This window comes from Aythya ferina (assembly GCF_964211825.1).
Source record: "Aythya ferina genome assembly, chromosome: 5".
NCBI classification, from domain to species: Eukaryota; Metazoa; Chordata; class Aves; order Anseriformes; family Anatidae; genus Aythya; species Aythya ferina.
The window spans coordinates 14,653,069-14,675,154 of NC_140301.1; the positions used below are offsets into that span (position 1 = coordinate 14,653,069).

Here is a 22,086-nt window from a genome sequence, read left to right on the forward strand (position 1 = left end):
GGCTGTCATTCTGTTGAATCACCCTATTTGTGAAGAAGCTGATGATGTCCCTAAGTGGCTTCAATAATCTACCTCTCCTCACTCTCACTGGAAGACAATCCTGTGATTGTTCTGCCTAGTGCTGAGCCAAGTCATAAACATTTCTCACTGAGTGATAGAAACAGCTCTGAAGTGTTGGGCTTTAGTTGCATAAATCTATAGAATCAAAATGCGTAGTGGTCTTTTCAGCTTTACTGAATCTGCAAAGCTGGAAGGGGAGATAGGAGCTCAAGTGCATCTTGACTTTAGGACTTTCATTTGAAGCAAATGTAGATGAAAAATAATGCAAAGAAGATTATGATGTGACAGAGTGATGTTAATGAGAAAATTCAGGAATGGCTTTACTTGGACTAATTAATACATTTTAGATGATTTATGATAGGGTAATATAAGATATAATAATATAACTTTTTTTCTTTTTTTTTTTTTTTTTTTTTTTTTTTTTCTGGTCTTAATTTCTCTAGTTTGTCCAACAAATGAAAAATCAGGAAAAAGATAAAAGAAGATACTGAACTTCCACCAGAATGTTATGAACTGTAAATTGTGGCTAGCTGGCAAGTTGTAGAAATGGCAGCTGAAGAGTCAAAGTTTCAATTCTTGACTTTGACTTTGTCAAGCTCACTTCACTTCTTCCTCATGTCTGGCCTGGGGCAAATTGCTTAGCCTACTGCTTTCTCCATTTTTCCATTTATCTCGCTGATATCTCAAAGCAGTTTTCATATACTAACAGTCTCTGACAGCAATGACATCTGAGAATACGTATTATTACATAAGTGTGTGAGGTTTTGTATTACTAAAGGTTGGTGTATATTGCCACAGTTCAACAGAAAATGAAAAGCTGACTTGTCAGCACAGATGTAATATATTCATGAAAATACATCTTCATGAAATTTATATTATTGATTACCAAAACGTGTTAAGGAGCCAAAATAGCTCAAACATCATGCTTTAGAATTTAAATGCAGTAGAGGTTTGCAGAGAATCTGATACAGTTCAAGTTCTTGGAGGAGGGGATTTTAAAGAGAAAGGTTTTAAGCTATGAATTTCAAGCAATATTACAGCACTTTTAATGATTACATCATTAGAGTATTTTTTTTTTAATCTACATGAACATTTGCAAAAAAAAATAATCTATATGAACATGTGGGGAAAAAAAATACAATTACGGTTAAAAGTCCCTTCTGAGATGTACAGAATATACAATTTAGATGCCATGAAGCTTTTGTTGGAGTATGGAGAACCCTTTAGTTATGGGCTTTTATATTAAGCCCCTTTGAATATACTGAATCATACATCGAATTCTAATAATGATTGCATTATTTCCTAATTAAACTTTGGAAAAATGGAAACATTCAAGGGAAGGCAATGCCCAGATTTTCATTTTTAATGTGACAACAAAATGCCAAGAAACCTCTTTTAGCTATGTTAAACTTCTTTATAATAAACTTCTTTATAATATAAACTTCTTAATAATAATATAAATATCTACTTATAATAATTTCCAATCCCAAAACTTTTTTCACATTACTAGTAATATCCTTTTACACATTTCTAATCTAGTTGTATCTTTGCAATAGTTTCTTATCTCTCTTTCATCAGTGTGTTATCCTTAGCAGTGGAATTTGGACAACTCTGCCCAGTGTAACATCTCATCTTCCTTGTATTGATCAAAGTTGGAAATTATTAAGAAACACAAGTAGTTTTCACTCTTGTTTAGAGCTTTTATGTGCTCCAGTGACTACCTCAGTAATGGAAAACAAATGCGCAAGGGTTCTGTTGTTATTCTTAGAAAGTTATCTTCCTGGAAGCACAACAGTTATGCAACTGATACTTTATAATGTATTGTGATGTCTGTAATGGGCATCGACCATTGGACAGGTGGTCGATGCCCATTATTATCCACCTTTATAAAATCCATCATAAATGAGGAAATAGTACTGTTTACACTTAAAAATGAAAGACGTGGACAAGAAATGAGGAGCAAAAGCAAAACCATATTAAAAACTAATACACTGAATACTTAGAAAAAGGTGCTTTTCTTGTATTATGAATGTTGTCTATTTTCAATTGTACTTAGTTTCAAAGACTTAATATGACTAATAATAATATAAAAAATAAACATATTTTTTGTTGCTGTTAAGTGCTGAAAATGTGTTTACTGGATCTTTGTTTAACTACAGTGAAAGAAAAACAATTTTTCTGAGAATACCCTCATAGAAACAGAGTGTCAAAATGGACATGACTGTAATGGACACAGTCACGCAGTTTTTATGGCAGCTAAACAGGCCCTTTTTGCAGTGCTGTTAAATTAAAGTGTGTTGGCATGGGTACTGAAAAGCACGGTATGATCTGCTACATTTATCACCTTTCTTCTAATGTTCTTGATGGTAATGTGAGTGTTAAAGAAAGAGAGGTTTCCTCAGAATGATGAAAATATTATATGCTTAAGCATTGTCTTGGATTCTATGACATGTCGATAGTTTCCTATCAAATGTATCCCATAAATGAAAGTAAGCCATTACTTTACATGGGATAGGTATTATCATAGAAAATACAAGTCGTCGGAAAAGAATCATAACAATGCAGTATTTTGTGCCCTGCTTTTAAAAATAGCTGCAGCTGTTTGCTTCGTAGAAAGACTTGAAGACTGTTCAACACTGAACAATGTTAGTACTAGGCCTAGGGTCTATTTTTTAGAACTAAGAATAGTACAAAGAAAGCTTGTGGTTTGCCTGAAGGTTTTGCTGGTTAAACTCTTCGCTACTCTTCTTGCTTTTAGTGAACATACTAAATGATAGAACATACACTAGGGAAATAAATGTAGCCTCCCTCATGTTCTCAGTGGCTAATTTGATCAAGATTAAAGATGAGTGTGTCTTTCAGTGTTTACAAATGGGTAGAGATAATGAGTCCATCTTTCCACCCATGTCTCCCCAGTACAAAAGTGTTAAGTTCTCAAGGTTGCTTTAAATAATGACTGTTTTATTGTTATTCCACTAGTGCATCTTAACTCATCACATTGCAGAGAACCTTGTTGATGAAGGATGGCCCCTCACAACAAATCATAGAGAGAAAGCTAGACTGAATGTGAGTTTCCACAAGTCAGTACTCCCTCTAAAGAGTAATGGAAATTCTTCAGCAGCCTGTACTTGACAACCTAATGTTCAAAAAGATGAAAAATGAAAAGATAGATAATTGAAAGTAAGACATTTGATGTTTTCATTTACTTAGAATCCTAACTGCAGTTATTTGGAAAGGTCACGGATTTTTTTTTTCTTTGCAAAGAGGCAACTCAGTAAAAAGAAAAAAAAAAAAAGTGGCTATACTAGCTCTATGTCACAATATTCATTAGCTCAGCTGAAGGTTGTTTTGGATTCTGGTTTGCTTTTGATTTTTAAATCCAGTGCCATTCTCCATTGTCTTCTGGATACGTTTGGAGGTCTAGACTTCCACAGAATAATCCAAAATGCAAATATGAATGTCACATAACTCTTCTCCTCTTTTCCTTAAAACTAATTGAATAATTCAGAGTCTGAACTAGCATCTTTATTTAACATAGTAAATTCTGCTATCCTTTGAGCTATTACATAGGACCTTAATTGTCTCAGTTCAGCCATAGACATTGGTTTCATCCTGCCTGTATTCGAAAGGTAGCTTTGCTGTTTTTCACTACTATGCAGGTATTAGTGTATTTGTAACCTGTAGAAGAAGTTATGTTTCTTTCTTTTTATTGTAATACAATCAAATTCTTATCAGGGATGTTACTGAACACAGTAGCTCTACTGCAATAACTCAAGTGCATCTTTTTCCTGAGAAATAGCAAAGCTGGCAGGGAGGTGTTCAAGCAGTCACATCTCATGAAAAAAAAATAATATATATATATATATATATATATTATTTGATGTTTTGTGCAAGTGCTGCATTTAATGCTTCTGTCCTTTTGCCATACTGTGGATTAGTACATTGTACTTAGGAAACCCAAAGTTGAAATGAAGCCTAACCAAAAATGTAATTAGCAACTCTGAATTCCTTACACTGTTTTCAGAGAGCAAAGAAGTGAAGACATTACTTAAAAGCCATAGGAATAGGCTTTGGAAGGAATAGTTTGTTAAAAGATAGGAAGGTGCTTTGGGAGGAAGGAAACTATGAAAAGACAGCAGCCTTGGGTGGAAGTGGACTGAAAGGCAGTAATAATTTTCCTCATACAGATAAATGTGTCAGATTAGGGCACCGCAATTACACGTTGCAAAATGTGTTTGGCATTGAAGAGAAGGATCAAATCTGCAGTTGATCTACCACATGGTGTATACATTTCAAAATGAGCAGTATGATAGGTCAAAATGAGAGGTCTTGTTTTAACAGTTTAGGGGAACAGAGAATGAGAGAGAAAATCTGCACTGTTCAACTTCTTTAAATTTCACTTTGTCTGAGACTAGTTGCCATTTAAATAACACCTTATATGTCAGAAACAGTTGCTCTCTGAATCATTGAAATGTAGGAAAGGGTACCAGAAGATCCTCCAGCCTATCTCTGGACATCTCTCAATCCTTCCAGAAGAGAATGCCTGTACTGTGTAATTCCTGAAACGTGTTCATCTAATTAGATTTTTAAAAAACAGACTAAACTACCGATTCAAGTGCTTCCTTGCAGAGGTTCTCCTTAAGTCTTTGCAACAACTATATTGTAATTGCCTTTTACATTCCTCAGTCTTGTCTTCTCTAAACTGAACAATGGCTATTCCTTTCATTTACTGTCACATATTACAGACTGTAGATCAGTGATTGCTGTTCTTCTCTGGGCTCTTTCAAACTGATTGACAGCTTTCTAGCAGTGTGGTTTCCCATAACAGAGATAATTCTCAGCTGAAGCCTTACCAGGGCCGTGTAGAGTAAAAATGCAATTTTGTTTGTCTCACAGACAATCTCTACCCTATACCTTGGGGTTTGATAATTACTTTTTTCATTAAGGCTTCTGATTTTGTCTTGGGTTCAGCTTCTCATCTATGTTCCCTCTGTTGCTGATCTTTACAGATCAGTCCTTTCTAAGAAGACTACCATCCATTCAGAACTATTTAAGCATAGTGAATAAACAGTGATATCAGTTGGTACATCTTGATAGGATTAGCTTTTATGCCCACAAATATCATGAGAGACTACGAGTTCTTTTGCATGTGAGAGCTGAAGCATACCATCCCTAAAATTATTTCAGTTACTGGAAAATTTTTAGTTAAAGTGGCACATTGACTGTCACTATGAATGCTGTTTTTGTGCTGAGTCCTTTAGAGGCAGTCTGCTAAGGCATACTCTCTCCCATCACTTTGTTTGAAATAACTGCATGAAATTCTGTATTTCCTGAAACATGCTCAGAGTATCTGGTATTGTACCTGCCTGCAGGCTTTTTGTAACTCATCCGTGTCTTTTTTCAGTTGACTTCATCTCATCATTGTTATTCGTACAGTATGTCATTAAATGGATATGAAGAAGTTCAAGCGCCTTTTCTTTGTAACATGCTGACTTTTAGTCTCCTTAAATGACACTACCATAAGAACAAAACTAAGCCTGTCTTGAATGAAAGCTGCAGGTTATTGGCCATCTATACTAGAGACATTAGGTTTTATTTCAGCTGTCATACGGTATCTCTTTCAACAAAACAAAACATTGTTTTTCACTAACTTATGCTTGTGACCACCTTAATTTATTTTTATTCCTGTTCTTTGGGGCATGGGCTGTTCTTCCTCTGGTTAGTAGCTCATACATGATTTACGTCACCTTTCTATAAACAATAAATAAAAGCATAGATCCTTAATTTGCGGATGAGATTGCTCATTCACTTCAGTGTGGTTTTTTTTGTGTATGGATTTGTGAATAGATTATTCTTCTAACAAAGCATTTTAGGGACTTATCAAACCTTCATTAAATTTGGCAAACTAAATCAAATTTAGTGAAAGTGGTGTTTTTGTTTATTTGCTTGTTTATGTATTGCTACAAGTAGGAAGCTCTGGGTATTTAGAACTTGTAAAAGTAGGTTTGATATTGAGGACCTTGAATACCCATATGTGGATAAATAAACAAAATGTGTTGATTTTCAATGCTGCTACCCAAGAAATGTTCGTACTGACTAGAATAAAAAGACAAAGCGGCCACCCAGAACTTCTAGAATAGTTGCTACCTTTGTTTAGTTGTTTTTTACTGATTTAAATTCCTAACTCTGGCCACTTTTTTCACATGAAAAACATGGATTTTTATAAAGTAAATGTTAGGGTTGACATATTTTCATTTCTTAACTTCTCAAGTTCCTGCAGTATTGTATTCAATTTTTACAAATGGCAGGAGAACAAAAATAGCTTACTATTCTATTAGATAAACTTTAATTATGGTGCTTGCAGGTGGGAAGAGAGACAGTAGGTCATGTCTTTATTAAAACATATCTAATTAAATAGTGTAGATAAAGATTCCCCTTCTTATAACATGCCTACTTTTTGATATAAATCTGACAGCTGATTGGGCTGGAGTTAAGCTGTCAGGTTCAGGTCAACCAGTGCACTCACATATCGCTCTCCTATTGAAGCCACATTCAGCCAAGGCAACAGGAGTCAATTTTAATGAGGCTGGTGCTGCCCAAGAAGGACATAGATCATAAATTAGTCATACAAGAAAAAGAAGACATAAAGGGATATACAGAGGAGATAAAACAGTTTTGGCAGGCAAAGAAAGGTGATTTCCTACTGGGGACACTCACAGGTCCTTCAAAATGAAAGGAGCAGATGGCAGAGGTATTGTCACCAAACTGATGTGACAGTTCTTTAGAAAATGATTGTTGCCAAGAATATTTCTCTGATGAAGAGTCAGAGATGAGATTTTCTGAATTTTGATTGTCTCCCATTCAGTCTCATGGAAACCAGACCATTTTGGACTGTGTAAATGTTTGACTCCCCTATTGGCAGTGACCTCCATATTATGTTTAAAAACATATCTATGACTGATGCTTTAAAGTTGTGAATTTTGCTGGAAAATCTGAAGCTTGGGTTTATAGTAATTAAACACTGAAAGACAATCTACTCAGAGAAATTGGCTTCTTATCTATGAAGGAGATGACAGTTCTGTGGTTCTCTTTCCTACTTCAACTTGTAGCACAATATGTGCCCCAGATGTTAGTAAATTTATTCTTATAATAAAGAGAAAATTTAGGAAAATTTAAGTCTCCTTTGCCAAAAAACAGCTATGGCCAAACTTGGGTCGATAGGGCTTAATGTCTGTAAATTTATTATAACATTTTTAATCATTCATTTCTCTGTTTTAATTACCAGCTTCTTAGGTGTTTGTTGCATATTTAGAATACATATATCGAGCTCCTGTGTTGCGTTTAGAACTCGTGTTACATTTGCTTTAGAATTCAAGCCATCCAAACCCAGCAAAATTCTTGCAGAAGCCTATTATATTTTTCACATGGCCAAGATTTCAGTGACATTTTAGTGGAAGGAAACTGAGACCTGATGTAATGAAGTCACTTCTCATGCCTAAGGTGGCACAAGAAGTCTGAAATAGGAGAATGCAAATGTGAAGGAGGATATGACAGAACACCAAGCAAAAGACCATCCATCTTCCTTGTAAGTAGTGGCTCTGGGTAGAAATGTATCTGTTTAGCTGATATGTGTATATTTTGAATAAGCTGAAACTGTTACCTTAGTATTTTCTTCAGCAAAACTCAGAAAATTTGAATTTTTATATTCTTTTTGCATATAGACTGTCATTATAAAAGCTATAGTAATTATATCTTTTACTCTAAGTTTGCTCAATGTAGAGAGGAATAGTTGTGTTATCCTCAACTGTTGCAGTGCTGCAAACATTGACTTTTGTGAGTGGTTCCAGTTAGGTCAATTAATTTAATGAAGCTTACTCAGGGAAATAACAAGTCACTGCTAAAAACTAAACTACGATAAACTATGTGCATTGGGAGAGTTTATGCAGATAATTGTTTGTTCTAATGATATAGTTGCAAAATATCTCATTAATTATGTCAGAAAAAGATGTATTAAAGAATTTCAGTGAAGCCATTCCTGCCGTAAGAGTTAACAGCATCTTTATACAGTTTTTAGATTTTGAGTACAGTGAAACTGGAAACCATCTGTGCTCAACTTGATTAACACAATTAAACACGCCACTATTTCAAGGGTTCAAAAAACCCAAATAAGATCCTAAAAAATATAATGTGTAACACTGATATGTGGCTATAATTTTCAAGTTTTGTTTTTGTGTGTTTCGCATTTTTTCATTTTTATTTTCTATAAATATAACACTAAAATGTGGTTCCTGGGAAGAATGTGAAAATGAAGATTCTGTAAAATAAATTCATTCTTGCACCTCATTCTTTAAAGATAAAGTCAGTATAACAAAATATGTGCTGCAACAATAGGAGCTTGTCAGTGCTAGCGAGGATATAAGACTCAAGATTTTTACAAATAGCCTGCTTTCTACAAAATGACTAGTAAATTTGGTCATTAAATGTAATTAATAGTCATTTGAATGAAAGACAAATTATATATTAGCCTGTGTGAGTGTTTCTTTGCCAACATGAACTTTAAGAAAGCAATCTCATTGCACATTACTAATGAAACTTGTATAGACTGATACATCAGTAATGGCATGAACTAGTTTCCTAAGGTGATAGGGCTCAGATGATGCAGATGACCCAAAGACAACTGAATGCTTCCTTTCCATTCTCCTGCTCTGTTTCACTTTGCACCCTTGGAGTATATTGAGTGTTTTGATTTTTTGTCTGGCTACCAACACAGAAATCCGAAGAGATAAAACAAACAAAACAAAAACTATTTTTAAGAGAAATATACACCTATCAGGAAAACTCAGGATATATTAATGCATTTATTTGTTCACTCTGGTCTACTTTTTCTGTTGATAGTGTTTCAGAGATGATAACTGCAATGTTGGCATCAGTGAGCTATGAAGCTGTATATATCTAAGCTTTTATTTGACAAAAAAGAAAAGCGTGGACAGTAATGATTTTTTTTTTTTTTTTTTCCCAGAAACTCTTCTGAAAAGTTGAACTTTTAATTCTTTGGCAGGCAACCAAGATGTTTATTGGAAGAAAACTTCTGTAAACTTTGCAGATCTTTTCCCCAATGTTTTCTTTGAATGCCTGATTAATTTATACTATGTTGTTAACATTGGAATCTCAATTTCAAAAGAGAAGACTATAGGAACCAGAAGTGTAAAATATCTGTATTGCATAGGTAAGTCAGTTAATGGTTCCCTATAGCATGTTCTATGTCATCTACAAATGCTTGCATTGTACCAACCAAGACAATTGCCTGCCATGCTGATTTGGCAGATATCACTGGGACTCTTGCTTAGAGATGTACCGGGGGGGACCAGAATTAAGGCAGACTCTAGCACTGCCATGGGTAAATTTCAAGTCCTAAATCAAAGAGGATGGTTCTGGAAAACCGCTCAATTGCAAATGTCTAAAATATATTCATTGGCCTCAACTGGCAGCTTGTTCATAGTCTGTAATGATGTTTGTATTTCATTTTTGATGACATTGGACTGAATGTTTTACAAGCCATGAGTGGGCAAAAACAGTTAAGAGAAAATGGCATTAAGAAGACTGAAATTTCAATGCCAACCGATACCCTTATCATATCAGAAAAATACAGAAAGTTTGACAGTCTTGCCAGATTCTGTGTGAATGTAGTGTCTTTCTGTAAGCTATTCAAGGCAAGTCTCTTAAGATGTTTAGTAATTAGATGTTAAGTAACGTTGCTCTCAGAAGTACTCCAAAGCAGTTACTGAAATAGAGCTGAACTCAGTTATCTTCCCTCAGTATTTTCCCATACAAGATTTATTCAACTCAAGCAGCCTTTGCAATCCTCCCCATTTGACAGTGCAGATAATGCAATACCTGGACTGCAAATGAGCTACTGTGAACTTCTGCAAGGTTCTTATTCTTACTATCAGTGAACTGTGAACATAAGCTTGTGACTTTTGCATCATATTTCTCAAGTTATTAAAACTGTTACGTTCTAGAGACGATCTTTAATGTGAACAACTGCATTGGCATAAATGGAGTAAACATCTTAAACATCTCTAAGATACCTTTGAAGTCTTCTGCAGATAGCTTGCAGCATTGGCTTTATATCCAGTTGTGTACAGAAAGAAACAGTTGTAGGGTCTAGCGATAGTTTGTCATCTTACTTAGCTTAAATTACAGATCCCAGTATTTCAAAGACTGATAAAATAGATAAATCCGTAAAAAAAAATATATATATATTTCTTTCTTTTTAGTTCTTGTTCCCAAAGAATTGCTTTCAAAATGCAAGAAGTGCAACAAACATTTAACACATTTGTCTATTAATTTATTAGTTAAATATATTTTGAAGGGGAGTGCTTTTTTTTTTTCTTTTTTAACCAAGACTTACAATGCTTATAAGCCTTTGAGATCCTAAAGTGAAAAATCATAATTGAATATAAACCTGCCCAGCAGTAAAGAGTCTGTCCATTTTGATGATAATCACATTTTAATTGTTTGCTATCAAGTAGCTATCTCCTTCAATTTAAGCATAGTTTCAGTCATAGTGAAACAAGGCAAGTTGACTGGTTTCTCTTATTTAATTCTCTTTTATATCAAATAGTATTTTATGGTATAATATTCAAATACTAGCATGCATTCTCAGTAGCCAACTGAAAAATGCTTTACATTTGGCCACATTTTGAGCTGCTAACATGTCAAGCTAAAGTGTGGTTTATTCACACAATTTAATTCTTTGTTCATCAGCCAAGCTACAAAATAATATAATGAAAGATTTCTTTTTTTTTTTTTTCATTTTCATCACATAATTTTTTTTCATGGGTTGTGTCAGATCGAGTGAACCCATCTGAAATGCTTAATTTCAGATTCTTTTTTTTTTTTTTTCCCTGGCACTTTTGAAACAAATGGCTAGATCGCATGAAGACTTGAAACAGAGAATGAAGTAATGATTGTGCTGATGACATTACCTTTCTCTCCCAGAAAACAGTGTTTAGAGAGTTAGGCTCATAGGTGAAATAATACGATTTATTCTTCAACCTCTTAATGAGTTTTTTTTCACGGGTATGCCACTTCTGAAAACAGTGTGCTTTCCCTTGCATGATCCAAATTTTTAGATAGCTTGAGTTACTCTAAAATTGAATTACTCTAAATCTAATACTTTACACAATGTTATCAATTTTGAATAATTAATAATTTAGTAGCAGTATTTTGAATATATAAATTTATCTGAAACATAGCCTATTGATTAAAATCGTAGTTCTTATATTTTTTCTTTACTTTATTTTCTTTCATGAAATAAGTAAATCCATGAGGCAAAGAGGTTTATTTTATCTAATTCCAGTGTGTGGAGGAATCATCTGCAGCAGGCTGTGTTAATGCAGAGTGAAGTGTATTCTTGTGTTTTTATAATATTTTAATTCCTCTTAAACAGAACAAACTGGAAGGTTTTAATACATTTCAAACCACTGTCCTAACTGCAAGTATGCTGTGATCCTCTTTCCCTCTCCTTCATTTTTTTTACACATGTAAGACTACAGGAAATTCCATGAAAATGCTATTGCGTTTATCAGAGAAAAAATATTGATATTACACTTAGATGTTGTTCTGACTCCTTCGGAAACAGGCAAAGGCATAGAAGAGTATCAGTTAGGTTGCTTGTGGGATAACCCCTTCCTAGAGGGATCTTTAATAGTCCTTTCAAAAATACTTCAGTAAAAACTAAGATAGCATTTCTAGAGCATGCTTCTTTTTCCTATTACTTTTTGTAGCACTATAACATGTATTTTAATCAAAATTAAGTATAATTACCTAAGTCAGTACAGGTCTTGTGGACATGATCTGGGCATTAAACTTTATTCACAAGACTCCCCAAAGCAATCCATACCTTTTATATTTTATTAATGTCACAATGAACATACATTAAAGAATCTATAGTTAATTTGAAAATTGTATTGAGTAGAAGCCTTTGAATACAAACTTTGTTTCATAAATTTTCAACTTCTATAACACCTGCCATCCAAATATGAAATCAGTATTGATTGGTAAAGGGATATTGATTAAAGGTATTAAATGGACAGTTTCAAAATTTTAGCCAGTAAGTATTAGAAAGTATTGCGCATGAATATAAAAATACTTCTATTTTTAAATAAATGTTTTTGAAAAAAATGAATTTTTTAAAATGCATTTTTTTTTGCCATTTCAACTCCTTTTTTTTTTTTTTTTTTTTTTTAATTACAGATCTGATCAGTTTAGAAACAATATTAAAGGAAAATGAAGGATAAAAATACTTAAAATAGTTTCAGGTCAAAGATAAGAAATTATTTTGGTTTTAACAGTTATATGACTGACCACTTTTGTTTTTTTTTAACTGTATTTCAAACATGGAAATCTACCCCCAATAATTTTTTTTTTTAAATACAACTTTTTGCTATCACCAAACAGAAATTTATGTGAATATATTTACCTAGAAACAATTGTTACTTATATATGTTTATATATCCAACACATTTCTCTAAATTTTTTAGGTAAGTATTCTTGTTTTATAATGGAGACAAACATAACTTGGAGGCTGACAAAACTAGTGCAGAGGATGAAGTGAAAACATGACTCCTGGTTAAACATGCAAGTCATATAAGTTTATTTTTAACTGTACACTATGAAATAAGAAACTATATACGCATTCTGTATACGTTTTGAAAGCAGAAAAAAACAAGTAGATTTCTAAACAGCTTCCTGAATTTGAAACAAATTAATTTGCACAATATATGTGTTAAAGTAGACAAAGCCTAGTCCCATGGTTCAGTTAAAAATGCATTGGATGCAATGATAGAAAATACATTTTCAAAAACAATCTGGGTGAAGTATGGAATAGTATTCAGATACACACCAGAGGTTTCTAAGTCTAACATACATTCTAAATCCTTTTATGTGAAGACCTAAGAGTAGACCCTATCAGCTGCTCGCTCACTTCTGCTTTTTGAAAGGACTCATTTCGTTATCAGATCAGAGCCTAAGGAACAAATTTGCATGGTACTAAGCCAACTGAAAATGCATGTAACAAAATAAGCTGAGCATACTAAACCAGTACTCCTCCGAAACCTAACGTTAACTGTCTTTGCTGCAGAGTTATAAATTCAGATTGAAATGTTATAAGTAGATTTTATTTATTTATTTATTTTTTTCGGTAAAGTAGGCATGCAAGCTATAAATTTGACTTCAAGCAAGTGATTTCTGCTTTCTCTGTGTCTGTCAGCACAATTGATACAGTGACATTTAGAGAAATTTTCTGTCCTGTGCTAAATTATCATTATAAAGGGAATGCAAGGGAAGTATAGGCTGCTTCTCTGATGCTTGACAAGTCTGTAAAATAAAATCTAAAAAGTGTAAGTCTTTAAAAGAGCAACTATTACTTATCCTCCTTTACCCTGGGTGAATATTTAATTATGTATTTCATTGCAATAATTAGTTGTATAAATCATATTTTGAGATCTGCTGAATCTCTTTTCTACAGATTATAAAGTGAATCCTAACTTTAACATCTCAGTTAAGTGTCTTAGTGAGGTGCAAGACAAAACCACGCAGAAGTATTTCTAGTCTGAAGATATTGCAGTGAGTTTATTGAGGTATTGTTCAGGGCCAGGAAGCCAGAAATTCTGCATAAATATTGGTGATTTGTGGCTAGCACCATCTTTAAGTTTATTTTTAGGTTTTGGATTGCTTCTACGTTATCAGTATGAAGACAGACCTCAGACTTTGGAGATAACTGAGTTGATTGCAGTGCAGTTGAAGTAATTTGCATCTTTTATTGCTATGGTGAAATAGTTTCAGCAATGACAACCCAGTACAGAAGAACTTAGGAAGCAAAACCAGACTGTTCTGGCTAACTATGGGTGATTGGCCATGGTGAATTAAAAGTTAGAGAGATAGGCATATTCTGGTGGTATTCCACAGAAAGAGTTACAGTGCTGCAAAATGCTTTTGAGTTTTCATCTGTTAGTTTAACTTTAAAGTAGCTAGATAGATATAGATAGATAGATAGATATCTATAGATAGATAGATAGATATAGATAGATAGATAGATAGATAGATTTTTAAAAAATACAAATCTTGTAAACAATCTATAATTTGCTAATAATATACTAATATTACTAACACTAGCTAATGGTCATTCTCATCTAAGATGGCAGCATCTCCTGGTAGTACTTTAAATAATTGAATAATATATTGCCAAAATGCAAGAACCTTAAGGCAGAATCACGATTTGTGTTTAAAATGATGCATTGTCACCCTAGTAGTCCTGTATAAATTTATACAATGATTGATTCACAAGTACAGTTATTACATGCAATAAGAAGTGTTTGCAGAAGTGAACTTTGAGAACTTTGAAGACTACACATTTGCAACAGGTGAGGCAGAAACAGATTTTTCAGATTGAAGTTTAGTGACATTGGCTTTGGTCTTGCGGGGAACTATGGTACTGGTCCAATGAAGTGTTTCTTATTATTGTTCTTCTTACTATTGTTTCTCATATATTCATTTAATTTATATGAATAATCTTCTTAAATTAGTTATATACTGAAATTTGTAGTTTCTCAGTTATGAGACAAAGGGCAGAGTAGCTGCTTTGCTTGCAACTTAGTCAAGTAAGACTTGTTTTTCTTTTTAGTATGTCTAATTGAATGTGTTAATGCACTTTAGGGACCCCTGCTCCCTGCTGCTATTTCAGGAAAAGAAGTGATTGTTCAGGGCCACAATGACTTGATCAGGTGATGTGACGAAATGTTATTGTGGTAAGGTGAGATGTGGCTAAAAGCAAATCTGCCAAAAACATAATTAGGATAAATGGAAGCCTATATTAATGAAACTCATTGAGAGGCTGATGTAGGAAGAAAATGTGATTTGAGAATAATTATTTGAAAGCAAAATCATCAAGGTTTATACTGTGGGGTAAAGAACAGCTGAGCATTCAATGACAGTTTGGAATTAAAAGAAAGTAAAGGATTGCAAATCAATAACAATGAAAAGTGCACTAAGTTAATGGATCCTTTGTTTCAAATCATAAGTGACAGTTTTGAATTCCAGAGTAAACCTTTAGTGATGGCCCTTTTCATTACCACGCAGAAACCCTGCCATTTTCCTTCTACAGCCGTACTCACTTGGCTCCGTGCTACTTTGATCTATGACTCTATTTGCTGTGCCTTTCAGGGGTAGGGAAGTGGGAACTCATTACTGAAAAACACCTGAGTGATTTGGAAGATAGATTTTCATGTCACTAGCTAATCCCTGAGGCTCAGCATCCACCCTTCGAACAGAAACTTAAGTAAAACCTGAGAAGATGCTTTTCATGTTGCTGTTTCAATAGGGACCTTGCTGACTAACTGATTTAATGGGCATATCTGTTTACAGGCACGTCTGTGTATTTCAGCGGAGTAAACATTTTTCCTTGTAGCGAAGTAGTACCTTGGTGGTTTTCCTAGTCCTGTCTCTTGCTTTTATCAGTGTGTAATTTCCATAGCACTCTGGGCCACTGATGTTTGACATGTAGGAGTTGAAATAGTCAGAAGAGTTCAGAACATTCAAGATAAAATAGCACAAAATTATACCATAAGAGAAAATCCTGTAGACAGAGACGATTTAGGTCCCCCTCCCCCCCTTTTTTTTCTCCTAATTATTCCATCAGATATCATTAAATGCTACAATTATCATTTCCCATAAGGCAATTCTGATATTTTTCCCTTTGATTACTTTTAAAATGTCTTATTTAGGAAAACAATCAGAAGTACCCTATGCATACTGCTATATTCTTGCATATGCTTTGAAGCAGCAACTTGGTTGCAGGAGAAAATAGTTTTATCTCTCAGGATTAAAAATAAATAAATAAATAAAGGATGAGTAAAAATTATGTGAGAGTTCCTATTTACAATAAATAAATAGGAATCACATTATGTGACCAAGACAGCTATTTAATGTAAAAATAGACACATAGATGACTCAAGCCACTAAACATTAGAGGCAATGACACCACTTGTATCTGTAATGACTGAGGCATCCTCTCATATTTTACGAGATCTATGTTCTATCTTCCCGAATGTGTCTCTAATCATAAAAAAGTGTTTTTATACTGCTTTTGTAACATTCACATGTCATAGAAGAGACATTTTGGAATGTCTCTCTTATGGGGAAAGGCTGAGAGAACTGGGCCTGTTCAGTCTGGAGAAGAGGAAGCTCAGGGAGGATTTTATCCATGTGTATAAATACCTGAAGGGAGGATGAAAAAAAACACAGATAGGCTCTTTTCAGTGGTGCCCAGTGACAGGACAAGAGACAATGGGAACAAACTGAAGCACAAGAGGTTCTCTCTGAATATCCAGAAACACTTTTTTTTTTTTTTTTTTTTTTTTTTACAGTGTGACAGAGCAGTGGCACAGGTTGCCCAGAGAGGTTTTGGACCTCCTTGGAAATATTAAGAAGCTGTCTAGACTTGGTCCTGGGCAAACAACCCAGTTGGTCAAAACAGCCTTCAGAGGTCCCTGCCAACCTCAAAAATTCTGTGATTCTGTACTGTTCTCACAATGTAAAATGATCTTAGAATGATCACAAAGTGCAAGTATATATAGGCATGTGCTGGCCGTCTTGCATCTTGACGCAGCTTTGGTGTTGTTTAGTGATACAGATGCACTTTCACCAATGGGATGAGCAGTATTGCTATTGTTTTAAATGGGAGAAGTAATGCTAGGAGTTTTAATTAATATCACTGTTATGCATATAGGATTACAGGAGAAGAATTAAAACTGGGAACTCAAAGACAAAGTTAAAAGCTGTGTTTCTGTTTTGAACAGTGGCTTGCTCTGTGACCTAGGGCAAACTGTTTTAATTATCTGTGCCTTCATTTTCCAGTTTGTGGAACCCAGATAATAAAATGCACTACCTTGCAGGGATGTTTTGAGTTTCAATTAGTGCTTGTCAAGTGCTCTGAGCTCCATAGATAAAAGACGCTTATAGCAGCAGGAACTATTATTGTTGTTATATCATTATAATACATGTTAGCTTAGCTCTGTGACATTAATCTTCATTTATCAAGAGACTTATAACTCATTCCTGGCCACCTCTCTTGTGCATTACAATTTTCTCTCTGTGCTGAAGATATATGTCACGTTGGTATAAACCCATGATTTTTGTATCTATATGTACTATGTATTTCAATGATACATGCGAGAATAGGTATTTTTTAAAGTTGCTGAAAATAAATTATGTCCATTGACTATAGTAATTCTACTCTTGACTGATGTTATATTTTTACCTTTTTTTTTTTTTCTTAAAGTATTGCAATTAACTACTAAACTTATTTTCTTGTTTTTAAGCGTGTCTCAGATAAAGTGTTGTGTCACATATGGTATTATTGCACTTACTGAAGTATCAGTAGGAAAATCATAATGTGGACCTGCTTTGGCAACTGCATTATTAGATAACAAACATTAGTACAAAAAAGTACATTGTATGTTCCTCACCTTGTAAAGTGAAACTTATTTAGTGCTCATGGTGTCTAATATATTAGTATTTTATCTAAAGTACAGGATTTGCTGCACAGCATTTGCTTACATGGCTATATCTCTCTGCTAGTAGCCAAACATTACATAACACCAAGAGGGTTTGGAAGGAAGAAAAGCTGTGTAAAGCAGTATTAACACTAAGAGATGTAGTGTCAATTGTTGTTCTTAGGATACATATTGGAGATCATCCTTAACGGCTGGTAACATAGATCTCTAAGTCATGTGTATATCACTAAGTTTTAACAATACCTGCAGTACCTGCAAATTATTTTCACTTTGTTCTGCTCACATTTGTTCTGAATGTCTTATTGACCTTTTTTTTTTTTTTTTTTTTCTAATGTCCTCCTATGGTTTGCAGAGTTGCTTGATATATCTTGAGAAAGGTGGAGAGTCTCATTTTGATCTTGTACTATTGTTTCACAGGCTTACTTTACTGATGTAAATGAATGAGAATATAGAAAAATTATTTCTATAATTTCATAACTGGAATTGGTGAGTTTCTTTACAAATGTTGTATATGAGTAGTTTGGCATGGTTGGCTTCATGCAGTCTTTTATCAGCACTTGATTCTGAATGAGTATTTTTAGTTGGCTGGCAACAGTAAGAATCCTGCTCATTGCTGGCTTGTACATACCATGTACATGGCTTGCTTTTTTTTTCCTCTCCTCCCCACCCATATTCAACAACAACAACAACAAAAGAGGAAGCTAGCAAGGAATTTGATTGATTTTAAAGCAAACGATATAAAAGACCACTTATCAAGCTTAGCAGGCTTCTAAAAGTATTTTGTGGTGTGTTTCATGTGATAAAATGGCACTATTGAGAATTATAAAGCAAAGTCCCTTTCATTCAATAAGAATGAAATGATGACTTTTAGTTAAACATTGTCCATTAAGGAAAAGCCAATTTGCTGCTACTGTAGCATCTCTTGATGCACACTGATTTTATTATTTCTTCACAGGGATGTGTTTTGTTGAGACATTATCAAGGATGAAATTTAGAGGCAGTAGCCTTTGTTTGGAATAAAGTTGCCAACTTCCCCAAGTTGCAAAAGATACTGAACCTAAGCTCAAATGTTACTGGATTTTTATTTTGCTAAAGAAGGCTTAAAAAGTCATTCCATTCTAATTGAAAAGAAAGAATTATTGGAAATATGAAGGGAGGAAAGAGAGGAGAATATAAATGGAAGAGAGAATGCAGTGTATTCAAAGTTATTTCATAGAAAGGACAGAGAAAAGATCAAATGAGAAACTAAAGCCTGTCAGATCTCTACATCTGTTAATGTTAGTGAATTACCATCTGGTGGTATACATGTAGATGGACAACTCATATGCAGGACAGATCTTCATATGATGAAACAGATTCAAAATAATGATTAAAATTGCAGTATAGCAAACTGCTAGCTTTATCTTGCTGTTGGCACGGGAATTTATACAAAGAGCTGGTAGTTATTAATATGGTAATCAAAATCATGAATCACATACATGTAATGAGAAGTTTCATTTGAAATGCAAGTTTGCATTGAAATGAATCTTGACATTGAAAAGAGTGAAAGGAGTAACCAGCAATCACCACGTTTGTTTGAGAATATTAGTTAATGAGAGACATGGCACAATTCTGAGCACGTGGTATAGTCTTGGGTGATTTTAATGTGACTTGTTATCAGTAAAATGATATCCAGGCTTGGCCTTGACATTAAATTCTTTGCTACCTCAGAAGGAAGTCCCTGCTTTAGAATTATAGAAAAGCAGCAAAGAAGTAAAATCTTGCAGAGAGTTCTTCTTCCATGTAGAAAGCGTTTTCCTTTCCACCTATGTAACATGCTGTCTGTGTCTTTCTCCTCTTAATGCTGTTGACTATGCCAGATAGAACTTAAATTCTTCTTCCTGCCTGTGGATTCCTTTGGCTACTTGTGTGTGTGTGTGTGAATGAGAGAAAGAGAGAAATTCTATACTATGTTCTCATTAAATACATCTTTATATGTATGCCTCTTCTCTGAATTCCTGATTGCTATGACAGGCCATTTTGGAGGCCCACAGGAAATGGAAAATAAGACAAACTTCAACAAAGCTGTGTAAGCTCTCATTTTCTTAAATTGTTTATTTGAACAGCAGAAAGCATTGTAACTCTCAAGTTAAAAACATTAAAGTTAATACTGATTTAATCAAATTATTGGGTTATTGAGAAAGCATCAGGTTGCTTTAGCTCACAGAAACATGGCTATACTGTACTTTAAAGAATGCTTCTGTCCACAAACATGAATAAGTTTCTGATCTTCTCTAGCAGGGTGTTTTACCCTGATCCTGAAAAATGTTGACCAGCCACAAAATCCATTGATTTTATAGGGTTTTGATCATTTAATTTCATGTCAAGAATAAGTTTATTTGGTGGTGAAATGGCCTTTCTATGTTGTATGCACATCTAAATCAGTCAAGATAAAAATGGGTAACTAACTTCCTATGGAGTATAGAAGTTTCCTTATGAAGCATTTTTGTCCAGTGTGACTTGTGAGGAAAAGGTAAGTATGTGGGAGTAAGAGACTACTACTTCCTTTGAGTGGCAGAGTACTTTGGTTTCCAGATTAAAGACATAAGAAAACAGTATCGGCCACCCACAAAATATAGATACCATAATATAGTTATTATTCCTAGATTACAAATTACAGGAAATAGTTGGATTGTGATGTAGACGAAGTAGATTTGTAGTTTCCAAATTTTGAGTGCCAAGTGACTCATATATATTAAAAAAAAAAAAAAAAAAAAATCTGATTTCAGTAAAAATTGCTTTTGGTAATTCCCAGATAATTCTTCAGTGTATGGAAGTACTACGTATTTTAGAACATTTATTTTACCTTTGATTTATTTTTGATTCTATTATATAATAAGGGATGTAGCAGATTTTTCACTTTTTATAGTTAAGGAAACCTGAAGAAGACTCATTTAGAAATGCATAAGAATTCTTGTAGTTCTGGTCAATAGCAGCAGATTGTGTCAGTTCACTAGTTTTTGTTTGTGTGTGTATTGTTGTGTCGACATGCCCTTCCCCACCCCTGCCCCACCCATTTTTTTCTGCATCCTTCTTTTTTTTTTTTTTTTTTTTTTTTTTTTTCCAGTGGTGAGCAACAGTCACACAGATGTGTTTGGTATATTTCTGTCATTTGTAAAATTAGTCTAACTCCTGTGAAGACTTCTTTATATTTTTAATGTAGGTCATAATTCTAAGTTTGGAAAGAAATTAAGCTATTTAATACTTAGCTGGAGTCTTTGTGAATTATTTAGAAGTCTTCATATATAGTCTGATTGAAATTTTAATGTTCAAAAATTATAAATTTATGGATGTTTCTTATTTTCTGTTTTAGATATTGTAGAAGTACTACTGTGACACCAGTTGTATGTGGTAGGATTTGTCAGAATCTCTTTTCATAATGTTCACTGCTCTCTGTCTCGTCCTGTCCCAAGATTCTGCTTTTACACTGTAGCTGATAATGTGGATGATTTTAGGAGAAGATGCTTGGTATAACATACTTCATTCTCTACTAGTGATATTTTCTATATAGGGTTCAAGGGAGCAGAAAATTATTATTAAAAATGGTTGAGGTAGTTCTCTGAAGGTAGGAAGGGAGCAATTATATTTAATGTCATAATTTCTGTTGTCACTTCTCCAAATTTCACAGAACTATAAAATACTGCTGACATTTGTATGGTATCATATAATGTATCTAACAACTGGCCTTCATCTTCTCTTATAGTAAGACATGAATTAAGTACATTTAGAGTTGGCAGCAATCCATTTCAGTGCTAGGATGTAGCACTAGAATTATGTGCTTTTCTCCAGCCCTTTTGCTTCCGCCTTTTAAAGAGCATGATAACATTCTCACAATTTAAAAGCTATTATACAGAAGGAAATTGTAATCCTTTGTCTTCTGACAACAGAAGGGACTTATTGACCATCTAAATAGCCTATATGTTTTGTCCAAATAAGCATCTGAGTTTTCATAATGTCTTTTGTTAGTTTCATTGAAAGTGAAGAGCAGAATGCAAAATATGGAAACTCACATCTATTAGAATTACTATTAAATTATGTTTTAGAGTAAGAACAAACATTCATCTTTGTTCTTCTTTCTCTACAGTTTTACTGTAGTACTTCAGGACCGAAAAAAAATAAGGAATAAAGGAAGAGTACATCAGTGCTGTAGTTTTTACATTGTGTTTCTTGTACATCTAGTGTTGCACCATTATGTTGGTTTTGGCTCAAATCATGAAGTGCATTTAAGTATTTACACTATACCAACTTAAATTAATGTGCAAAAATACAGTACAAGATTCATCAAATATGATCCAATTATTATAAATTTGGATTACATTATGTCTGATGAAAATGTTTGTCACTGGAGGCTCTGTAGGAAATAAAGCTATGGAGAGACTGGTATAATCTGTGTAGATGAAATAAGAAAAGG

At 33.9% G+C, this 22,086-nt stretch overlaps 1 protein-coding gene across 13 annotated transcripts in view; it reads left to right on the plus strand.

Annotated features, from left to right (window-relative positions):
- The window catches only part of LRRC4C (leucine rich repeat containing 4C), a 510,287-nt gene that overhangs the window by 254,888 nt on the left and 233,313 nt on the right, over window positions 1–22,086 (plus strand). Inside the window, exon 4 of one of the 13 annotated variants that reach the window (XM_084519870.1) lies at window positions 7,561–7,645. The exons of the other annotated variants lie outside the window; for them this stretch is intronic. The gene's annotated coding sequence lies outside the window, so the exon portion shown is untranslated. The remainder of the gene's footprint in view (window positions 1–7,560; window positions 7,646–22,086) is intronic. 13 annotated transcript variants of the gene reach the window in all.